The following is a 9,079-nucleotide window of genomic DNA, read 5'->3' on the forward strand; positions in this document are numbered from 1 at the left end:
TGCAACAACTTTTCCGTCGTATAAAACGAATAATTGCAACCAGTTTGAACGTGATGGTCATTTCTACGTACCGGGCAACCTAGGCTTCACTCTAGGGTGTTGCTCCACCAGACGAAACAGTTAGGGCCTTAGAAGTCAACGCCCGAAGCATAAAATACAAAATAAATAGAACAGTTTTTCCATTGTATAAAACGCATAATAGCTACCAGTGTAAAAGTTATGGTCATTTCTACATTCCGGGCAACCTAGGCTTCACCCAAGGACGTTGTTCCACCAGATCGAATAGTTCGGGCCTAAGAAGTGAACGCCAGAAGAATAAAATACAATATAAATATAACAGTTTTTCCATCGTATAAAACGAATAGTAGCAACCAGTGTGAAAGTTATGGTCATTTCTACGTTCCGGGTAACCTAGGTTTCACTCTAGGGCGTTGCTCCACCAGATCAAACAGTTAGGGCCTTAGAAGCCAACGCCCGAAGCATTAAGTACAAAATAAGTAGAACAGTTTTTCCATTGTATAAAACGAATAATTGCTACCAGTGTAAACGTTATGGTCATTTCTACGTTCCGGGCAACCCAGGCTTCACTCTATGGCGTTGCTCCACTAGATCGAGTAGCCAGGGCCTTTGAAGTCAACGCCAGAAGCATAAAATACAATATAAATACAACACTTTTTCCATCGTATAAAACAAATAATTGCAACCAGTATGAAACTTATGGTCGTTTCTACTTTCCGAGCAACCTACACTACACCCTAGGGCGATGCTCCAACAGATTGAATAGTTAGGGCCTTAGAAGTCAACGCCCGAAGCATAAAATGCAATAAAAATACAACAGTGTTTCCATCATATAACAGGAATAATTGCAATCAGTTTGAAAGTGATGGCCAATTCTACGTTCCGGGCAAACTAGGCTTCACTCTAGGGCGTCGCTCCACCAGATCAAACAGTTAGGGCCTTAGGAGCCAACGCCCGATGCATTAAATACAAAATAAATAGAAGAGTTTTTCCATTTTATAAAACGAATAATTGCTACCAGTGTAAAAGTTATGGTCATTTCTACGTTCCGCGCAACCTACGCTTCACCCTAGGCCGTTGTTCCACCAGATCGAATAGTTAGGGTCTAAGAAGTGAACGCCAGAAGCATAAAATACAATATAAATACAACAGTTTTTCCATCATATAAAACGAATAATTGCATCCTGTATGAAAGTTATGGTCATTTCTACGTTCCGAGCACCCTAGGCGTCTCTCGAGGGCGTTGCTCCACCAGATCAAACAGTTAGGGCCTTAGGAGCCAACGCCTGAAGCATTAAATACAAAATAAATAGAACAGTTTTTCCATTGTATAAAACGAATAATTGCTACCAGTGTAAAAGTTATGGTCATTTCTACGTTCCGGGCAAACTAGGCTTCACCCTAGGCCGTTGTTCCACCAGATCGAATAGTTAGGGCCTAAGAAGTGAACGCCAGAAGCATAAAATACAATATAAATACAACAGTTTTTCCATCATATAAAACGAATAATTGCAACCAGTATGAAAGTTATGGTCATTTCTGCGTTCCGAGCACCCTAGGCGTCACTCTAGGGCGTTGCTCCACGAGATCGAATAGTTACGGCCTTAGAAGTCAACGCCAGAAGCATAAAATACGATATAAATACAACAACTTTTCCATCGTATAAAACGAATAATTGCAACCAGTTTGAAGGTGTTGGTCATTTCTACGTAGCGGGCAACCTAGGCTTCACTCTAGTGCGTTGCTCCACCAGACGAAACAGTTAGGGCCTTAGAAGTCAACGCCCGAAGCATAAAATACAAAATAAATAGAACAGTTATTCCATTGTATAAAACGCATAATTGCTACCAGTGTAAAAGTTATGGTCATTTCTACGTTCCGGGCAACCTAGGCTTCACCCAAGGGCGTTGTTCCACCAGATCGAATACTTCGGGCCTAAGATGTGAACGCCAGAAGAATAAAATACAATATAAATATAACAGTTTTTCAATCGTATAAAACGAATAATAGCAACCAGTGTGAAAGTTATGGTCATTTCTACGTTCCGGTTAACCTAGCTTTCACTCTAGGGCGTTGCTCCACCAGATCAAACAGTTAGGGCCTTAGAAGCCAACGCCCGAAGCATTAAATACAAAATAAACAGAACAGTTTTTCCATTGTATAAAACGAATAATTGCTAACAGTGTAAAAGTTATGGTCATTTCTACGTTCCGGGCTACCTAGGCTTCACCCTAGGCCGTTGTTCCACCAGATCGAATAGTTAGGGCCTAAGGAGTGAACGCCAGAAGCATAAAATACAATATAAATACAACAGTTTTTCCATCATATAAATCGAATAATTGCAACCAGTATGAAAGTTATGGTCATTTCTACTTTCCGGGCAACCTAGGCTTCACCCTGGGGCGTTGCGCCAACAGATTGAATAGTTTGGGCCTTAGAAGTCAATGCCCGAAGCATAAAATGCAATAAAAATACAACAGTTTTTCCATCGTATAACAGGATTAATTGCAACCAGTTTGAAAGTGATGGTCATTTCTAAGTTCCGGGCAACCTAGGCTTCACTCTAGGGCGTTGCTCCATTAGATCTAAAAGCTAGGGCCTTAGAAGTCAACGCCAAAGCATAAAATACAATATAAATACAACAGCTTTTCAATCGTATAAAACGAATAATTGCTACCAGTGTAAAAGTTATGGTCATTTCTACGTTTCGGGCGACATAGGCTTCACCCTAGGCCGTTGTTCCACCAGATCGAATAGTTAGGGCCTAAGAAGTGAACGCCAGAAGCATAAAATACAATATAAGTACAACAGCTTTTCCATCGTATAAAATGAATAATTGCAACCAGTGTGAAAGTTATGGTCATTTCAACTTTTCGGGCTACCTAGGCTTCACCCTAGGGCGTTGCTCCAACAGATTGAATAGTTAGGGCATTAGAAGTCAATGCCCGAAGCATAAAATACATTATAAGTACAACAGTTTTTCCATCATATAAAACGAATAATTGCAACTAGTATGAAAGTTATGGTCATTTCTACTTTCCGGGCAACCTAGGCTTCACCCTAGGGCGTTGCTCCAACAGATTGAATAGTTAGGGCCTTAGAAGTCAATGCCCGAAGCATAAAATGCAATAAAAATACAACAGAGTTTCCATCATATAACAGGAATAATTGCAACCAGTTTGAAAGTGATGGTCATTTCTACGTACCGGGCAACCTAGGCTTCACTCGAGGGAGTTGCTCCACCAGATCGAATAGTTAGGGCCTTAGAATTCAAGGCCTTAAGGATAAAATACAATATAAGTACAACAGTTTTTCCATCGTATAAAATGAATAATTGCAACCAGTGTGAAAGATATGGTCATTTCAACTTTTCGGGCGACCTAGGCTTCACCCTAGGGCGTTGCTGCAACAGATTGAATAGTTAGGGCCTTAGAAGTCAATGCCCGAAGCATAAAATACATTATAAGTACAACAGTTTTTCCATCATATAAAACGAATAATTGCAGCTAGTATGAAAGTTATGGTCATTTCTACTTTCCGGGCAACCTAGGCTTCACTCTAGGGCGTTGCTCCACCAGATTGAATGGTTAGGGCCTTAGAAGTCAACGTCCGAAGCATAAAATACAAAATAAATAAAACAGTTTTTCCATCGTATAAAACGAATAATTGCTACCAGTGTGAAAGTTATGGTCATTTCTACGTTCCGCGCAATCTGGGCTTTACCCTAGGGCGTTGCTCCACCAAATCGAATAGCTAGGTCCTTAGAAGTCAACGCCAGAAGCATAAAATAAAGTAAAGAAGCAAAGTTTTTCCATCGTATAACAGGAATAACTGCAAACAGTATGAAAGTACTGGTCATTTCTACGTTCCGGGTAACCTAGGTTTCACGCTAGGGCGTTGCTCCACCAGATCGAATAGCTAGGGACTTAGAATTCAACGCCTTAAGAATAGAATACAATATAAGTACAACAGCTTTTCCATCGTATAAAATGAATAATTGCAACCAGTGTGAAAGTTATGGTCATTTCAACTTTTCGGGCTACCTAGGCTTCACCCTAGGGCGTTGCTCCAACAGATTGAATAGTTAGGGCATTAGAAGTCAATGCCCGAAGCATAAAATACATTATAAGTACAACAGTTTTTCCATCATATAAAACGAATAATTGCAACTAGTATGAAAGTTATGGTCATTTCTACTTTCCGGGCAACCTAGGCTTCACCCTAGGGCGTTGCTCCAACAGATTGAATAGTTAGGGCCTTAGAAGTCAATGCCCGAAGCATAAAATGCAATAAAAATACAACAGAGTTTCCATCATATAACAGGAATAATTGCAACCAGTTTGAAAGTGATGGTCATTTCTACGTACCGGGCAACCTAGGCTTCACTCGAGGGAGTTGCTCCACCAGATCGAATAGTTAGGGCCTTAGAATTCAGGGCCTTAAGAATAAAATACAATATAAGTACAACAGTTTTTCCATCGTATAAAATGAATAATTGCAACCAGTGTGAAAGATATGGTCATTTCCACTTTTCGGGCGACCTAGGCTTCACCCTAGGGCGTTGCTGCAACAGATTGAATAGTTAGGGCCTTAGAAGTCAATGCCCGAAGCATAAAATACATTATAAGTACAACAGTTTTTCCATCATATAAAACGAATAATTGCAGCTAGTATGAAAGTTATGGTCATTTCTACTTTCCGGGCAACCTAGGCTTCACCCTAGGGCGTTGTTCCACCTGACGGAATAGTTAGGGCCTAAGATGTCAACGCCAGAAGCATAAAATACGATATAAATACAACAGCTTTTCCATCGTATAAAACGAATAATTGCAACCAGTGTGAAAGTAATGGTCATTTCTACGTTCCGAGCACCCTAGGTGTCACTCTAGGGCGTTGCTCCACCACATCTAATAGCTACGGCCTTAGAAGTCAACGACAGAAGCAACAAATACGATATAAATACAACAGCTTTTCCATCGTATAAAAGGAATAATTGCAAACAGTGTGAAAGAAATGGTCATTTCTACGATCCGGGCAACCGAGGCTTCACTCTACGGCGTTGTTCCACCAGATCGAATAGCTACAGCCTCAGAAGTCAACACCTGAAGTCTAAAATACAATAAAAATACAACAGTCTTTCCATCCTATAACAGGAATAATTGCAACCCGTGTGAAGGTGATGGTCATTTCTGCGTTCCAGGCAACCTAGGCTTCACTCTAGGGCGTTGTTCCACCAGATCGAATAGTTAGGGCCTAAGAAGTCAACGCCAGAAGCATAAAATACAATATAAATATAACAGTTTTTCCATCGTATAAAACGAATAATAGCAACCAGTGTGAAAGTTATGGTCATTTCTACGTTCCGGGCAACCTAGGCTTCACCCTAGGGCGTTGCTCCTACAGATTGAATAGTTAGGGCCTAAGAAGTCAACGCCAGAAGCATAAAATACGATATAAATACAACAGCTTTTCCATCGTATAAAACGAATAATTGCAACCAGTTTGAAAGTGATGGTCATTTCTACGTACCGGGCAACCTAGGCTTCACTCTAGGGCGTTGCTCCACCAGATCAAACAGTTAGGGCCTTAGAAGTCAACGCCCGAAGCATAAAATACAAAATAAATAGAACAGTTTTTCCATCATATAAAACGAATAATTGCAACTAGTATGAAAGTTATGGTCATTTCTACGTTCCGGGCAACCTAGGCTTCACCCTAGGGCGTCGTTCCACCAGATCGAATAGTTCGGGCCTTAGAAGTCAATGCCCGAAGCATAAAATGCAATAAAAATACAACAGAGTTTCCATCATATAACAGGAATAATTGCAACCAGTTTGAAAGTGATGGTCATTTCTACGTACCGGGCAACCTAGGCTTCACTCGAGGGAGTTGCTCCACCAGATCGAATAGTTAGGGCCTTAGAATTCAAGGCCTTAAGAATAAAATACAATATAAGTACAACAGTTTTTCCATCGTATAAAATGAATAATTGCAACCAGTGTGAAAGATATGGTCATTTCAACTTTTCGGGCGACCTAGGCTTCACCCTAGGGCGTTGCTGCAACAGATTGAATAGTTAGGGCCTTAGAAGTCAATGCCCGAAGCATAAAATACATTATAAGTACAACAGTTTTTCCATCATATAAAACGAATAATTGCAGCTAGTATGAAAGTTATGGTCATTTCTACTTTCCGGGCAACCTAGGCTTCACTCTAGGGCGTTGCTCCACCAGATTGAATGGTTAGGGCCTTAGAAGTCAACGTCCGAAGCATAAAATACAAAATAAATAAAACAGTTTTTCCATCGTATAAAACGAATAATTGCTACCAGTGTGAAAGTTATGGTCATTTCTACGTTCCGCGCAATCTGGGCTTTACCCTAGGGCGTTGCTCCACCAAATCGAATAGCTAGGTCCTTAGAAGTCAACGCCAGAAGCATAAAATACAGTAAAGAAGCAAAGTTTTTCCATCGTATAACAGGAATAACTGCAAACAGTATGAAAGTACTGGTCATTTCTACGTTCCGGGTAACCTAGGTTTCACGCTAGGGCGTTGCTCCACCAGATCGAATAGCTAGGGACTTAGAATTCAACGCCTTAAGAATAAAATACAATATAAGTACAACAGCTTTTCCATCGTATAAAATGAATAATTGCAACCAGTGTGAAAGTTATGGTCATTTCAACTTTTCGGGCTACCTAGGCTTCACCCTAGGGCGTTGCTCCAACAGATTGAATAGTTAGGGCATTAGAAGTCAATGCCCGAAGCATAAAATACATTATAAGTACAACAGTTTTTCCATCATATAAAACGAATAATTGCAACTAGTATGAAAGTTATGGTCATTTCTACTTTCCGGGCAACCTAGGCTTCACCCTAGGGCGTTGCTCCAACAGATTGAATAGTTAGGGCCTTAGAAGTCAATGCCCGAAGCATAAAATGCAATAAAAATACAACAGAGTTTCCATCATATAACAGGAATAATTGCAACCAGTTTGAAAGTGATGGTCATTTCTACGTACCGGGCAACCTAGGCTTCACTCGAGGGAGTTGCTCCACCAGATCGAATAGTTAGGGCCTTAGAATGAAGGCCTTAAGAATAAAATACAATATAAGTACAACAGTTTTTCCATCGTATAAAATGAATAATTGCAACCAGTGTGAAAGATATGGTCATTTCAACTTTTCGGGCGACCTAGGCTTCACCCTAGGGCGTTGCTGCAACAGATTGAATAGTTAGGGCCTTAGAAGTCAATGCCCGAAGCATAAAATACATTATAAGTACAACAGTTTTTCCATCATATAAAACGAATAATTGCAGCTAGTATGAAAGTTATGGTCATTTCTACTTTCCGGGCAACCTAGGCTTCACCCTAGGGCGTTGTTCCACCTGATGGAATAGTTAGGGCCTAAGAAGTCAACGCCAGAAGCATAAAATACGATATAAATACAACAGCTTTTCCATCGTATAAAACGAATAATTGCAACCAGTGTGAAAGTAATGGTCATTTCTACGTTCCGAGCACCCTAGGTGTCACTCTAGGGCGTTGCTCCACCACATCTAATAGCTACGGCCTTAGAAGTCAACGACAGAAGCAACAAATACGATATAAATACAACAGCTTTTCCATCGTATAAAAGGAATAATTGCAAACAGTGTGAAAGAAATGGTCATTTCTACGATCCGGGCAACCGAGGCTTCACTCTACGGCGTTGTTCCACCAGATCGAATAGCTACGGCCTCAGAAGTCAACACCTGAAGTCTAAAATACAATAAAAATACAACAGTCTTTCCATCCTATAACAGGAATAATTGCAACCCGTGTGAAGGTGATGGTCATTTCTGCGTTCCAGGCAACCTAGGCTTCACTCTAGGGCGTTGTTCCACCAGATCGAATAGTTAGGGCCTAAGAAGTCAACGCCAGAAGCATAAAATACAATATAAATATAACAGTTTTTCCATCGTATAAAACGAATAATAGCAACCAGTGTGAAAGTTATGGTCATTTCTACGTTCCGGGCAACCTAGGCTTCACCCTAGGGCGTTGCTCCTACAGATTGAATAGTTAGGGCCTAAGAAGTCAACGCCAGAAGCATAAAATACGATATAAATACAACAGCTTTTCCATCGTATAGAACGAATAATTGCAACCAGTTTGAAAGTGATGGTCATTTCTACGTACCGGGCAACCTAGGCTTCACTCTAGGGCGTTGCTCCACCAGATCCAACAGTTAGGGCCTTAGAAGTCAACGCCCGAAGCATAAAATACAAAATAAATAGAACAGTTTTTCGATTGTATAAAACGAATAATTGCTACCAGTGTAAAAGTTATGGTCATTTCTACGTTCCGGGCAACCTAGGCTTCACCCTAGGGCGTTGTTCCACATGATGGAATAGTTAGGGCCTAAGAAGTGAACGCCAGAAGAATAAAATACAATATAAATATAACAGTTTTTCCATCGTATAAAACGAATAGTAGCAACCAGTGTGAAAGTTATGGTCATTTCTACGTTCCGGGTAACCTAGGTTTCACTCTAGGGCGTTGCTCCACCAGATCAAACAGTTAGGGCCTTAGAAGCCAACGCCCGAAGCATTAAGTACAAAATAAGTAGAACAGTTTTTCCATTGTATAAAACGAATAATTGCTACCAGTGTAAACGTTATGGTCATTTCTACGTTCCGGGCAACCCAGGCTTCACTCTATGGCGTTGCTCCACTAGATCGAGTAGCCAGGGCCTTTGAAGTCAACGCCAGAAGCATAAAATACAATATAAATACAACACTTTTTCAATCGTATAAAACAAATAATTGCAACCAGTATGAAACTTATGGTCGTTTCTACTTTCCGAGCAACCTACACTACACCCTAGGGCGATGCTCCAACAGATTGAATAGTTAGGGCCTTAGAAGTCAACGCCCGAAGCATAAAATGCAATAAAAATACAACAGTGTTTCCATCATATAACAGGAATAATTGCAATCAGTTTGAAAGTGATGGCCAATTCTACGTTCCGGGCAAACTAGGCTTCACTCTAGGGCGTCGCTCCACCAGATCAAACA

This window comes from Calliopsis andreniformis, unplaced genomic scaffold, assembly GCF_051401765.1.
Source record: "Calliopsis andreniformis isolate RMS-2024a unplaced genomic scaffold, iyCalAndr_principal scaffold0033, whole genome shotgun sequence".
Lineage (NCBI taxonomy): Eukaryota > Metazoa > Arthropoda > Insecta > Hymenoptera > Andrenidae > Calliopsis > Calliopsis andreniformis.